Here is a 16,005-nt window from a genome sequence, read left to right as displayed (position 1 = left end):
ATCCGTGCAGAGGGGCAGTGTAGGGCAGAGGAAGGAGTGGCTGGCTGCGTCTTGGCTGGCTCACCGTCTTTACGCACATGTGGAGTGTTTATATCGAAGAGGAGAAGTTCAGGTGACGTCTCGGATCGTGAACGGAGCTACTGGCAAACTGTCCGCTACTGTCTACGGTCCAGACCCCGGAGGAAAATCACAGAATCTACGGACGCGAGAAGACAGCTTTTGGTGAGTTTAGAAGCGATTTGTTCGCTATATTTGGCTCGTTTGGCTCGTGCGCTCCCGTGCGTCTGTTAGTTTATCCATGTGGATGATATGGCTAAGTGGAGTTTTGGCACCAGCTGGGGGAATGAAATATTATCTGAACATATTTAGTGCATCTTGACGCTTTGCTCTGGGTCTTAATAAAATAATCCTATCTACTCTAAACTATATATTCAAGTAGCACGTTTTGAAGTTTGTTTCTTCTTGTTAATTTTATTGTAGACATTATTCCTTCCAGTTTTTCTGAGTCATATGGCAATCATGCATATTGGGAAACCAGACCAAAACATTTCAAATTATCAGAATACATGAGCAAACTGTGCATGTTGTTTCATTGAAAGCCCTAGCCTTTCTGTCTCCCATCTTTAATCTTAATTTTGATGCTGTTTTGTTCAATATATGTTACTGATGTTCAAAGTGTTTATCTTTATCTGTCATAATATTGCTGTTTTCTACATTTTAAAGCTGCTAGTTCCAGTACATGTGCTTGTATATTTCAATGACTTTTCTTTAAATAATACATTATTTAATGACCTATCCCATTGATGAGATTGTACCTTATTATTTGGATGGCTCCTCATTACTTATAGTTATAATAGATTTATTCAAGATTGACATGATTGGAGACAATATTACAATGCAAATCCAAATTACATGTCAATCACAACATTAGAAACATATTAAAACACTACTAACAACTCTTAAATAGACAGAAATGTAAAATAGTAGAAAAGTAGGGCTGCAACCATAGACTGTATATAAAAAGTCATGGCTTTATATATGGCTGGAACTAACAATGATTTCATTAGTCAACTAGTCAAGTAATTATTTCTATTCTATTCCTATTTTAATTGGATAAACATAAAAAATATTTTTAGGGTCACCAATTACATTTACAAATGTCACGATTATTCCAATTTATCATAGCTGCCCAAATCAAATGTAAAGTGTGTAAAGCAATCTGAGAATAAGACCTTGTATGAGCTTGGTAATAAATAATACACAATTTATATTTCTAGTTTTACTCTTTGCTAAAAACTGTCTTTGTTTAGTAATATTACTTTGTAGTAACAATACTCTCAACTCCACAATCCTCTGGTCTGAACAAACCTCCCCTGATTGTCCTGGTCCTTTCCTGTTTTGGAGCACCCCTCTGTTCTCTGTCCCATCTGTGAGACCTGCTTCCTGTCCCGTGTGAGACCCATACGTGCTGCTGCTGCTTTTCCTGTACCATTGTGTGTCACTGTGTGTCATTGTAACGGTAGCAGCAGAAGAAAGACAGGTGTATAGAGTGCCCAAATACTCGATTAGGAGTATTGTAGGGCTGGGACATTAATGGTGCACTGCGTAACTTTTCTAATGGAGGGTCCGCCACCTGCTTGCCTCCATGGACATGCTACTGCTTTGTCTAGAATGATCCACACTACAGCTTAAAGGTCCTATATTCTAAACAAAAGGTAAAAGGTCGGTGTTGAACTTGAAAAATACCACTTCATGACATCACAAGGTGGGCCAGAACATTTTGAGCTTTGGAGGTGTAGACAGACAAGTAATAAAATGTTACTCTAACATGTGTGAATGAAACAAAACACAACTCCAGGTATGTTTTTCACATTTTAAGCCCCTTTACGCGAATAATGTTTTGGATGTTGTCTTTGCCACCTGCCACGGATGCTTTTTGTTTGCATGAGGAAAAAGCAATGCAAAAATAGCAGACCTACAATGAGCCACATGTTTCGTAATGTGTTTTAACAGCACTTAGATAAATAAGGAAATAAACAGTGTTAATGCTTCCTCCGGGGATGTGGGCTCCTGCTGTGGCCATTGAATATAATTGACTAGATCCTGCCATGGCTGTGAAGGCTGCCACATGGGGCTTATCACCAGCTGTGGAGTGAGGGGAGAGAGAAAACGAAACATTAAAGGTGCACTGTGCAACTTTCCTGGAGGTTGGTCCTCACCTGCTTGTTTGTCATGATGTTATTGCTTTGTTCAAAATATTCCACAGTACGACACTAAACATATCCATCTTGTAATCAAATAAAGTTAAATATCTTAACAAGCCACAGCGGCTTGTCAAAGCCTAATCTCGTCTAATCTCAAAAGCTAAGCTAAACTAAGACTTTGAGAGACCGCTAGGAACATCAGGTGCCACAGTGCGGCGCTAGTGGCAAAAACTGTTGATGTGTCTTTAGGCAAAGCACTTTACCAACATTGCCTATTATGAAAGTTGTGTGTGTGTGTGAGTGATGGTGATTGGAGGGGTCAATGACGCAGATTGGCAGCCTCGCTTCTGTTAGTCTGCCCCAGGGCAGCTGTGGCTGCAATAGTATTTTACCACCACTGAGTGTGGAGTGAATGACTAATTCTCTGTAAAGTGTCTTTGAGTGTCCAAAACGCGCTATATAAAATCCTGATCCATTATACATTCTTGCTATGAGTGTGGCCATCTCTCCATAGATCTGGCATGTAACTTAGCTTGGTGGTGTCACATGGATGTTTTATGGAAGTGGACAAACCTAATACCACATTGTGGGAGAATCCAGGCAATGCAATAACTCCTCCATGGTGACAAGCATTGAGCGGACCCTCCACCAAAAACGTTACACGGTGCACCTTAAAAAAAAAAAAAAAAGTTCGAAGGAGTGTTTAGTTACATTCACACATGCTTAACACATAATCCTGAATATTTAGTAGTTCTTCTCTTAGACAGAAAGCACTCTGTTCCACCTTGTGATGTCATGTGATAATACAAGAAGTGCTTCACTGGGTTTTTAAACTCCATGCAGCCTCACTATTTTGTTCAGTAAATATTTCCAATATTTATTGAACAAAAAGGTAAAAGGTAGCTGTTAACTTGAAAAAAATAAACAATATGGAACAGAGCATTTTGAGCTTTGGAGATTTCAACAGACTAATAATAAAGGATTACTCAAACGTGTGAATAAAACAAAACACAAGTCCAGGTATGTTTTTGATGAAATAGCAACATTACATGGCTTAAAGTTCACAACAGTCAGTTTTGCATAAAATAGGACCTTTAGTATTGAACTGGAGTTGTAACAGCCTGAACTTTAGTCAAGACTGAGCAGTCGAGCATTTATTCAGGTATTTGGTGATTAGCATTATTTAGCATTTTGTTCATTGCATTCAAACCACATTAGAGACCTGAAGCAATTTAACAATAGAACTGGGGCCTTTAACTTGGTTGAAAACTGCAGGGCTGATTCTTGACCACCCCTGATGCCATGACCACAAAAGCCTCTTCCCCTTTGGCACGGTTCACTTTGGGTCGTCTTGGCACGGATCTGTTCAGTGCAAGTCCTTCCACTTGAGTTGGGTTTCCATGCCCCGAGCACGACCGCAGATCAGGCACAGAGCTCTACTACATGAGCAACTCATGTCACCTCAAGTCACAATCTAAATCTGAAATCTGAATTATGTTTTTATCTTAAAGGTGCATTATGTAACTTTTGGATTTGTCTTTGCTCTGCCTGGAATATGCCACAGTATAAAAACACAGCTCTGCCTTACATTTATTGTTTATGGTTTTATAGCTCAAAAATAACAACAGAAACATGCATTCTGACTGTGAGCGGGGTTGGCTGTCCACAGATCTGTAACTTGTCTGGTTTGGTCTCCACACCAAAATGTTTTAGGGTATTTTTGAGCTCTAAAACACCTCTAATTGAACAAATGCAAGGGAGATATCTTTAATATCCTACTCTGGAACATTCCGGACACAAAACTAATATCTGCATGGTTACAAGCAAGTAGCAGACCCTCCACCTTAGAATTTACACAGTGCAGCTTTATGGAGATGCTGTTATTCTCTGCACTGGTATCGGTTAATATCGAATATCGGCAACTTAAACTTGTACTAAACTTGTAAACTTAAAGTTGTATTATCACAATCTTTATCAGAACTGAAAAAGCTGGATCAGTGCATCACCGTGTTCCTCCACAGATTAATAAAAACCAACAAACAACAAACAAATGCTTGTATTAAAGGTGCACTGTGTAACTAGAGGATTTGAAACCTGCTTGAGTCCATGTCTTTTTTCTTGACATGCTGTACAGTATGGTATTTAATTTAACTATTTATTTATTTATTTGATTGTGACAGAGCATGTTAATGGACAAACATGACACAACATGAATGTAAACACACCAGATTGTGACCTAAGGGCGAGGATCGTAGGGGGTCAGACAATAAAATATTGCACACTCCATTCATTACACAGTCCCCATTATTGCACACTTCACTCATTACACAGTTCGCATCATTGCACACTCCACTTATTGCTTAGTTCCCATTATTGCACACTCCACTCTTTACACAATTACCATTACTGTACACTCCATTCATTACACAGTCCCCATTATTGCACACTCCATTCAGTGCACATTTCCCATTATTGCACACTCCACTCATTACACAGTTCCCATCATTACACAGTCCAAAGTATTACACAGTGCAGTCATTGCGCAATTCCCATTATTACTATCTCCATGGAGACAAGCAGGCCGCATCACCATTCCACGTTACAGGTCAGATCTGTAGAGACGTGGCCCCGCTCATGTTTATTAAGAGATGTTTTTGCAGTAGTTTTGAAATATAAAAACACCTGCAATTAAATAAATACAAGATATATTGTTTAATGCCAAGCAAAGCAATAACATCGTCATGGAGACGAGCAGATGGCGGACCCTCCATCAGAAAGGTTACACAGTGCACCGTTAATATTCAGCATTCTGTAACTGAAAATAATCCCACCTTTACAAAAACTTAAGTTGAAGTCTCACAAAATAGCCTATATTTTTCCATGCATAATAACGTGATAATGATCTGAAGTGCGCGCCCGCTTTTGCCTGAATTTGTTATGGTCACATCACTCACACACAAACGTCCACCATCAGCGCTTGTGCAGATAGGAGTTCTTATCTGATGGCCGAGCTCCAATGTAAAGTGGCCTCATGCAGCTCTTAAAATGCACTGCTTTCACTTGTGATTAGGTCTGTTTTGGTTATCTGTCAGTCTGCACTGTTACACATGGGGTTAATGGAAAATGGCTGTACATACGATTAGAAACACATCGAAGTTTCAGAGTACAAGAAAAACAAAACAAAAAAAACGTTGAGGAAAGTTGTTTATTTGCATTGATTTACCCAGAATAAAGGCGTATAGAAATCTCTGAAAAAATAAACTCATAGTTGTTTTGAAAGGTGTGCTAAAGTAAATGATGTTACGAAGTGCATCTGGTATTACAAGGACATTTGATGATTAGTCTGGATGATCCTGCAAAACAAAAATGAGAATATGAGATGGCTTGACCGTAGCATTTTCCAGAGAAGTGTCTCGGGAGAGGGAAACTTGGGCATTTCTGCATTGAATGAGATGAGATGAGAATTCAGAGTCAAGTAGCCGGGGTAGGGCATCTGGAATAAAACCCTATCCCCATTTTGAGATTAGCTTTGATCATTCCTAAAGAAAAAAAAAAATTGTGTGTAAATATGAGTTATCTTGAGAAAGTTTTGAAATGTGTAGCATTCAACTAGAGAAGTGTCTGGGAGGGGGAAGTCCATTCAGCATCTCTGCATCTGTTGAAAAGTATCTTAGAAAAGCCTGAAGGTAGGTTATGTAGCCTGTGCTCTCTTTGTTTTTAAAGCAACTACGATCACAACAGAACCTGGGTTAAAACAGCCTTAATCTGCAGATAGAGAGTAGAGGTCTGCGTGGGACAGAATTTTCAGTCCAGCTCCCTGCCCACACCTGCTAAGAATTCAGTCCCACTCTCATCCGCATCTGCAATATTTTGTCCCATTCCCGCCCGCAAATCCCGCAAGATGGGGACGTTCGCTTTCTTAAGCTCATGGAGAAGCGGAAAGGAATTGTCTAAAATGTGAGCGAGATTAGACCACATCCGCAAGTTTAGGCTGCTTAAAATGTTTTTATTAATGCCAAATAAAATATCCAGCACAAATTATGTACAACAGGCTTACATTAATCATTTGTATATTTTACTTTACACTCATATTTAGTTTGCGGGGCTGCAGTTTATCATTCCACCTGCCCGTTCCCACATTGTGCAGTCCCGCTCCCGTCCTCGCCCGCAGTGACCTTCAAAATGTGTCCTGCGCCGCACTGTTATGTGTCAGGTCCAGTGGGTACAGGGCTCTAATAGAGGGCATACACATTTTTCTAATTCTCTCTGTATGGACAGCTCATGTCTCATATGGAGCCTCCAGAATTTCCTCACTGAGCTGCAGAGGCTGCACTAGCACTGACTTATGATTGTCTGTCTGTCAGAGAGCGGCATTTTAGGTTTAAACCAACTGGATTTCAGCATTGAAACTGGAAATCCAAATGAGAGACTCATGTGAGGCTCATTCTGCTTTCTCAACGTAAACAACTTGGCTCTTACTGCTTTATTATTTATTTTTTTAATAATTAAGAATAAGTCCACATCAATATATAATTTATTTATAATTTTGGCATTTTGCAGGTATGTACACCCGGCACATTAATAACAAATACATATAACAAAACATAACAAAAAGAAAGACTAACCCACATACAAACAGGAAAATTAAAAGGACAAAATAAAACTAAAATAAAAAATACGGTAAAAAAGTAAGTAAAAGTAAAAGCAATATTTGACTTGAACATATCTACCTTGTATCTGGGGACATATAGGTCATGCTTATGACATTTGAAATACAAATTCTATGTACCTACCCTTTTAAGATGATACTCTATAAAAGTCTATGACCCATCCGTTTTTCATATAACCTTTATTTATTCCTTCCCATTTCCTTTTTATTATCGGCTCAGACTTTTGATCTTGCTAGACCAAAATGTGCTTTTGATTCTCTATGCTATGTCATCTTTAAAAGCGCGCTGATTCGATACAGGTTGTCCATGTGTTCCAGCTATATCCTGCTTCCCATCACAGGGCTCATTCAGATCTGTGGACATGACCTGTCAGTTGGTGCATTCCTCTTTGTGAAAAAAACATAAATCTCTCTATTCCCCGGAGTATTCTGATGTTATGGTTAAAATAGTATTATCCGTATCTGCTGGCAGTGTTGCATAAAAACATCGAGTACTTTGAGGAGGGCATGGTTTGACCAAGACCTGACCCCAGTTTGTAAAGCAAGTGTAGCGGACAGAATCAGTTAGCTGCACTGGAGTTTAGTTTAGTCTGTTTACTGGAAATCAATTGGATAAAGTTTTGTTTGTGCAAAGTTCAAATTTGTGGCAAGTCTGACATCAAACACGGAATCAAATCAAAACTATCACATGAAATAATTTATTAGTTCTACTGTTAGTTCCACCTGCGGTCAGTGTGGGGGGTGAATGTAACACAGTCCATTAGGGATGGGTATCATTAAGAGGTTGCAGATACGATACATACCTCGATACAAAGGCCACAATATGATACATATCTCGATACAGTGCACTTTCAATTCGATACGATATATTTCAAAATGATTTGATACTTTTCAATAAAAAATAAAGGCTAAATCATGTCTGTGATACTAAAAGTCTTTGTTAAACCACTTCTTGTGCAAATTGAATATGAAAAACTCCCATTTTAGTGAAAATGTCAAATGTGTCGCATAAAAGAGTTTCCTTCCTCTAAACAAACAACAAAACTGTAGCGCTGTAACAAAATAATTTTGTAAAATATACCAAAAAATACTCTTGGCAGTATATCGATACAGCAGCCCATGATATCGATATTGTGTCATCACATTAAATGATACGATATATTGATGTTTTGATATTTTTGCACACCCCTACAATCCATACATCTACATACTATATGTTCTTAAGGGCAGTTCATAATTTATGCATGCATACATAAGGAGTAAGAAGATTGTTCTTACACCTGAAGCTGTTAAAAGAAGAACAAACTTCTTATGGACTCATACTTTATTCGAAGTTCTGCTGCAGAACCACTTTATGTCCCTCCCTCCTCAACTTTTGGTATGCTGTTACTACGGAAAACTTAAAACATGAATTTTGTTCATCACAATGGCTGAAATTGAACTATTTAATCACTCAGCTGATGCGTCAAGAACAAGCTGTAAGAACTGTAGAACATGAGCTGTACACCCCTAAGTCTAAGAACAAAAGTCTTACTTTTTATGAAGTATAAATTGGCCTTTACTCTGGGATCAGCTTTCCACAAATCTGACCTGTACTTGGCCTGGTGACATTATCCTCTTTTATTTTAGATTTTCCACAATAGGTCCAATAGTGGTAAGATCGTAAGCAAAACCAAGGCTGTTTACCCTTATGTTCCATGGCATAACATTAAACACATCCATCTAGTATTTAAGAATTATGTGTGTTTCTATTGTTCAAAAATGTAATATTTTTTTTTCTGTGAATGAGGCGACTCTCCACAGATCTTAACTGTAGCATAGTGCTGTAACCTGCTTGTCTCTCTTGTGACAGATAGGTTTAATTTGTACTGTGGAACATTCTAGATAAATCAATAAAATTTCCATATAGACAAACAGGTGGCAGACCCTGTCCCAGAAAAGTTTGCACCTTTTAAGTTCCATTTAAGACAGACGCTCAACAGTTCTCCATGCACCGCAAATCCTGCTGAAATTTTTATAGCAGTTTTAATCTGAACTTTGACCCCGTTCGTGCATAAACATTTCATCACGCGCAGGTCCGAGTATCTGCAGGTGACTGATAGCTGCTGTTATTTCAGAGGGGTCAGTGCGCCCCTCTCACAGACCGTCCTGGGACAGGGCCAGAGCTGAGGGGGGCTCTACATCACTTTTAATGGAGATTTTCAACATAGTGCAGTTAGTTATATACAGGGCCAGAGCCACTTTTATAGTTGCCGTGAGCAGGTTTACATTTAGGGACATCTTAAGAGTTTTATATGGGTAATAAAATAGTAATACCAGGGATGCACCGATCCAGCTTTTCCGATATTATAACCTCCCGTATCTACTGATATCAACCTATACAACTGCAGAGACTGAAAGCTAAAACATAAACAAAATAAGACTAAACTGATCTAAATGTGTTATGGAGCTGTGATTTATCCTCATGTAACCACAGAACGACTTTGTGTAAATAAAAGTTCAAACTTTCTGAGGCTTTCTGGCCCAACTATGACCTACTACGTCTTATCACATCATTTTATATGTCCAACTCTGCTTCCAAATATCAGTTCAGCTGATATCTGATCCTTTAAATTGCTCAGTATTGGCGCTGATATCCAATACCATCCCTATAAAATACATTGCCTGCCGTAGTGATGTACAATATATTAACAAATTATTGATATTTCAAGAAGATAAATGTATCGCAGCAGCACAAAGTTCTCCATTTTGCAGACATTTTACTGTCTTTTGAAAGTAAAAAGATGCAATGTGCAGTAGGTTCAGGTTTATCAACATAGCAGGAGTGTGTTGATTACATTTTCATTTTTGTTTTCATTTAACTAAACTTACTACTATTTACTGTGCCAACCAAGTATATTAATATATCACAAGAAGATCATTATTGCAATACAAAACATAGTCCAAATATATCGAGTTTTGCATCTTTTTCTGAAATTGTGCAACCCCCTAGCGTGAGTTTTAACATTTTACTAGAGTGAAGGAGTACAGGCATATCGCTCTATTGCATATGCCAATGTAAATATGAACTAAATATCAGATCATTTCTAACTGACATTTTTTTCATTGCTTGGATATTGCAAAATTTACTCGGTCAGGTCATGTTCAAAGATATTTTGGTCTCAAGAGTCAAATTCACAGTGGTTTTGTACATATATAGAACATGACTGCACACAACATATTTTCTCAGGGTAATGAGTACAATATATGGAATTGTTCAAGACTGGAAATACCTCCATTGTAAGGAGCTCAAGAGTCTCACGCACTTCGAAGTCTGCGCTGGTTCTGGAAGTTCATTTTCCACAGACATTTTTCCATATACTTTTAGAAAAAAATCAAATATTAAGACTTCAAAGGCATTGCAGAGGCTAACCAGCTACTCACTAACTTATTATCATTAGTTACTACAGACCTGATTCGCCCTGATCAAGCTTTCAAACTTTTCTTTGGAAAGTCTGAGAAAAATGAATGGAAAATTTACCTCCTGAACCAGAGGCGGGCGACCACTGTTGAGCTCATAGCATAATTAATTTTCAGTAGCTCAACATATTGTTCATATTGCACTTTAATGACCAACTATCCATCTCAAAGCAGTACCAATCACGCCTCACACATATATTTCCATTATTAACATTCATAATTGGAGTCAGGAGTTCATTCATGCGTTCAAAAGCATGTTCCCACCGTTGGCTGTATCTGGCCCTGTTTTCTGTCACTTACATGGCTTATTGGGGAGTGACATTAATGATAAAGATTAATGTTAAAACAATACAGATGTGTGTGTTAAGTACCAGTGCAGCTGCATACATTTGAATCATGTCACTGCTAATGAAGAAGTGATAAGTGAGCATAGACTTTTACATATTGGGATATGGATCTACTATTAAAAAAAAAAAAAAAGGCATGTCTTGTATTATTTGAAGACTTCAGGATTCCCTATGATGTTATACTATGTTTTCGTGTGCTCTCTTCCTGCACCCCAGACTAGAATCTGCTACAAAAACACAGACAGGCCCACCTATCTCATTAGAAATGTTGACATGTTTTGTATAATTTGTAATCTTTTTTGTAATTATTTTATTGACTATTTTGTTCTAATATTGCTAGTTCAATTGAATGTTGAAAAGAAAAAGAAATGGGCTTCCTTTAATGTCCAAATAGTTGACTTATAGATTCTTTTATTGCTGGTTCAATTACTGTTTTTCATTGTTTAATACTTGAGTAATACTAATTGTTCAGAGAGACACTATCACTCAGTCAGCAATAAAATATCCTCTTAATGTTCAGTAATGGTCAAATCCACCTTTAAATTGTGATTCACGAATAATGTCTATTGAGTTGGGTCGCGAAGGTTAGTGACTTTTAAAATATGGGTCCCCAGAAAAAAGTTTGGGAAACATTAGCCTACTGTACTGGATTAGCTGGAAGGACTTTGTCATGGTTAGAGGACCCGAAATGCAGGACTGCACTTGCAAAGTAGTTTAATTAAAACTTAAACAAAAATCAGAAGTTACTTAACACAAAAATCTAAAAATAGAAACTAACAGGACCTGACTACTGAACCAACAAAGGGCAGAGGAGAACACTCACAGATGAACAAGACACAAGTGAGACACGTGAGGGCGTGACAAACAATCAAAACAACAGGAAGTAAAACACATAACACACACAGCAACAGAAATTACAAAATAAAACCATGTGAAGAATAATAAAATAACTCAAGGAAAATTAACACCATGACAGTCTTGAAGCTTTTCTTTACGAAAGGAGCCATGAAATTTGGAGACAATGTGGGTCTTAGTGCAGAAAGCCTCTGCAGAAGATGACTTTTTAGAGGAGGTTTTCTTCTTCTGCTTCTACTCCATGGTCGTCACACAGCCCTGAGGAGAGCTGTGTGGAGCAGGAGCAGAACCAGACTTTTGAAACATAAGACAAATGATCAACGTAACAACAGTATGAGCTCATGTCATTAGACCAGGTCAGACTGAGAGGCCTGGATCAGTCTGGTTTATAGTTAAACAGCATAAAATATACACATCAATTCATCACAAAGTTACACAGTGCATAAAGAATTAAAAGTTACTAACAATAACAATAGAGCAGAGTGGAAAGATCTGTTACAGTCTAGTATACCTTTTTTTAATTTATTTATCTCTAATATTTAATAATCCTTCAAATGATTTAACTAACAAAAATGATGAATTATATCTATACTACGCTTTGGTAGTAGTTGTTCAGATGTTTGCCCACTAACCGGAAAGTTTGCTGTTCAGTCCTCATGACTCTCTGCGTATGCTGGTGTATTCATGTTTGAATTGTTCCTTGTTGTAGAGCCAAGACGAGGTAGAAAATGACCAGACCAATATAAATGTGTCCATTTACTATAACTCCCACATGTCCATGCATGACAGACCACTGCCCACACAGAGCCAGTGTAAGCTGTGAGGAAAATCATGTACAACACCATAGTAAGTATTTGTATTCATAGGCATACAGTTTTATTACCGTATTTTTCGGAGTATAAGGCGCACTTAAAATCCTTTCATTTTCTCAAAAATCGACAGTGCATCTTATAATCCAGTGCACCTTATGTATTAATTCTGGTTGTGCTTACTGACCTCAGATCGATTTCATGTGGCGCCCAAAAACCTGTCAAAATGTTTTAGTACAGATTCATCAAGACGGGCAAATTACGCCACTATCTGCCAATGAACTGTGGATGCGTGGGCTAAGGGATCAATCTTAAGTGTCGTCCGTTTGTTTCGCTTAATGCACCTTATAATCCAGTGCACTTTATGTATGAAAATAGACGAAAGAATTCAACATTACTGATACTGCGCCTTATAATCCGATGTGCCTTTATATATACAGAATATCGTATTTACATTACATTATAATATCTTATCATATTGTAGTGCAGTCAGTGATCTGGTAATAGAGGTCGGTGTGGTTCAAAGCCAGAATTTTACCCAATATTTTGCCACAGGAAGACGAGAGTCTGAGGTGTGGTCCTGCTCCCTCTGATGTGCTCATAAACCAGTATTTGGTTAACTATGCTCCTTGGGAACAGTCAAACAGAACGTATGACTTTGTATGATTTTAACACGTTCCAAATGATTCTCGAACTCACACAATTCAGTCTCCGCTCATGTGTGCGCATTGATGGTCACTCAAAATCACTTTACAGTTTCAAATTCAGAATCATACTAAAACTGTTCAGGAAAGCTCAAATTTATCAGAAACGATACTTGCTCAAATGAGTATTTAGTTTCAATATTAGTTTTATTAGCGATTAATATCTGATTTTTGATACTTTTGACAAAACCTATTACCATTGTGAGGTACTGAAGCTTTTACATTCATCAAAATATTTCTTTTTACAAGTTGTCCCACACAATCCATACACAACACCGCAGATCCACAGATGCTTCTCGTCACCCGTCCCCGTTGTTATTACAGCGAGTCGACCTGAATCACTCACATCTTTTGCTGCTCCTCCGGGACTAACGGGGAGCTAAGTGCTTTGCTAACTGACGGCGCTAAGCTAAGGACACAACAGGGGAACCACTCTTTGCCTGTCTCGTTTTTTCACCTCAAAGAGTCTCATTCTTCAAGCCACCCAGGAGTCTTAAGAGTCAGACGAGTCCTCCCCCTTGGCTGTCCCCTCCTAGTTGTTTCAGCTGATATTTTTATTGTTTCATATAATTTCATCATCCCTGCGGCGCGTTTTTGAGTGCACTCCCAGGTTACTGTAACAAAATAAAACATCAGATTCCATGAAACCGCAAAAACTCTCAGACGTGGTTGAAAGAGTCCCACAATAACATCCTTTTTGGCGGGGTCCAAAAAATACACAATGATTTAACAAACATGTTTCGTCGCCAAAAAAATGATTTGGATTTCAAATTTCATGGACGTAAAATACACAAACCAAGACTTAAAAACAAGACTACTAGGGATGGGTCGATATGGATTTTTTTCTGAGCTGATACTGATATGAGATATTTGTCTTGCTGCTGTGGCTGATAACTGATATTTGCTGATACCAATATTATATAATGTATTTTTTTCAAATCTATAATACAGACTATAATTCATGATGAAAATAACAAGAAAAATGTATTAATCTGGGATATAAATTCATAATTTCACTCATTTAGTCTGCTCAAAAAGATAAACTTGATGCACTGAGGACAAACTGGGACTGATACATGGCACGCACAGACTGGAGTAATTCCAACTGGTAGTAGTAGTAGTAATAGTAGCAGTAGTAGTAGTAGTAGTAGTAGTAGTAGTAGTAGTAGTAGTAGTAGTAGTAATAGTGTGTTTAAAGTTGCATTCAATTGTCTAAAAAATTAAATTGATGTTGAGAAACAAGCCTTTTCCTTAAAGATGTACTGTGTTAGCCTGATTCATCAGCCGGTTTTACTTCATTTCACTTCGTACAAACTGTCTGACCTCGCAGTGTTAGAATTTGTTCGCTCGACAGTAGGCAGGTACATTTTATCAATTAACCAATCGCTGCTATTTGGTTGTCACGTATGTAATGCGCCGCTAACGGGGCTAACTGGTATGTTAATCCTGTAGGAAGAAGGGCAATAATGTCTTTCCCTTGATAAAATCCACCAAACATTCTCTTTGTTCCGACTTTAAATACTCGATCTCGGGAATCGTTGCCAACACAGAATATATGGCTCTTCGCTGATTGACTGGGGCCCAAACTCTCACTTCCGGGGTTTTTGCGAACCATCTAGTGTATTTTGATTCCTGACCTAGTCTCTGGAAAGAAATGAAATTGAGCAGAGGCACTAGGTGGTGCCAGCCTGGCCTAGTACTGTGTAACATTTCTAGTGGAATCCGCCACCTGCTTGTCTGCATGGAAATGTTATTGCTTTGTCCATAATGTTCCACAGTATAGATTAAATCTATCATGAGGGAGACAAGCAGGTTACAGCATTACGCTACATTACAGTTCAGATCTGTGGAGAGTCATCCCTAATCACAAAAGGAATTATTGCATTTTTTAGCAATCAAAACACCCGTAATGAATAAATGCTAGAGGGATATGTTTAATGTCATAATATGTAACATTCTAGGCAAAGCAATAACATCTCCATGGAGACAAGTAGATAGTGGACCCTCCACCAGAAAAGTTGTGCAGTGCACCTTTAAAGTCAAGTGTATCAAGCTGATCGTAGTATTTTGACAACACTCATATCTGACTGAACAAGATCTCACTGAGGTCTAAACGAGAACCAAAGTTTAAACCAGGTCTACAAACGGGGAAAGCGATTAAGTTGATCTACCCTGGACTTAACTACAACTACATCAGGTCAAACTGAACCATGTCCAATGTAATGTATCCACGGTTTAATTACCACAGATCTGGGACTTCTTGTCTGGACTTCTTGTTTGTCTAAAGTCTCCTCATTCACATAAAAACATAAAAATCCCCCCTGTCTCCTACACATCCTCCATTGTAACAGTCTGACGCTCAAGTACAAGACGTAATAGACAGCTCATTTATAACTCGGTGTCCAAACTAGCTGTTCCCTCACAAGACCACCCCATCACTCTTCCATAGACCAGACAGGCGGATGAAGTTAATAGCTGAAAGGGGTTGGGTGCTCCTGCTGTGGTTAGTTCATTAAGGAAGTCATTATAGCATTAATTACAAGGATTAATTATGTGTCAGAAGGCCACCCACATCTCGCCTGTTAAAGTGGTGTGCATAATAGGCCTCTTCCATTCATTTAGTTGTTGTTGAAAACCCTTAATGGAGATTTGGTATACTTTCATCAACTTTGATTTAGGTTTAGTCAGGACTTGTTTCACTAGTTTCTTACATTTTATTTAAAGGACCCTTATTACTCTGTTTTCTGATCTATGTTATAATGTTGTTTCCTCATCACAAACATACCCGGAGTTGTGTTTTGTTTCATTCACACTTGTATAACACACAAACTCTGTTCCACATTGTGATGTCATGTAGTAATACAGGAAGAACTCCACTGTGTTTTTAAACTCCACACACCTTCACTAGAATCATTTGGATCATTTTAGCCCTGGAGTTGCCAATCTCTACTGAACTAA

At 38.2% G+C, this 16,005-nt stretch overlaps 1 protein-coding gene across 2 annotated transcripts in view; it reads left to right on the top strand.

The window, feature by feature from the left end:
- Positions 1–34: 34 nt before the first annotated feature.
- The window catches only part of si:dkey-49n23.1 (semaphorin-3D), a 159,997-nt gene continuing 144,026 nt past the window's right edge, over positions 35–16,005 (top strand). The window contains exon 1 of one of the 2 annotated variants that reach the window (XM_055160641.1): positions 35–222. The gene's annotated coding sequence lies outside the window, so the exon portion shown is untranslated. The remainder of the gene's footprint in view (positions 223–16,005) is intronic. The other variant, XM_055160640.1, reaches the window with a different exon arrangement.

This window comes from Boleophthalmus pectinirostris, unplaced genomic scaffold (assembly GCF_026225935.1).
Source record: "Boleophthalmus pectinirostris isolate CB_2022bp ecotype Guang Dong unplaced genomic scaffold, ASM2622593v1 HiC_scaffold_3, whole genome shotgun sequence".
NCBI lineage: Eukaryota > Metazoa > Chordata > Actinopteri > Gobiiformes > Gobiidae > Boleophthalmus > Boleophthalmus pectinirostris.
The sequence above is the reverse complement of the archived record's forward strand: the minus strand, read 5'-3'. Positions and strand labels throughout refer to the sequence as shown.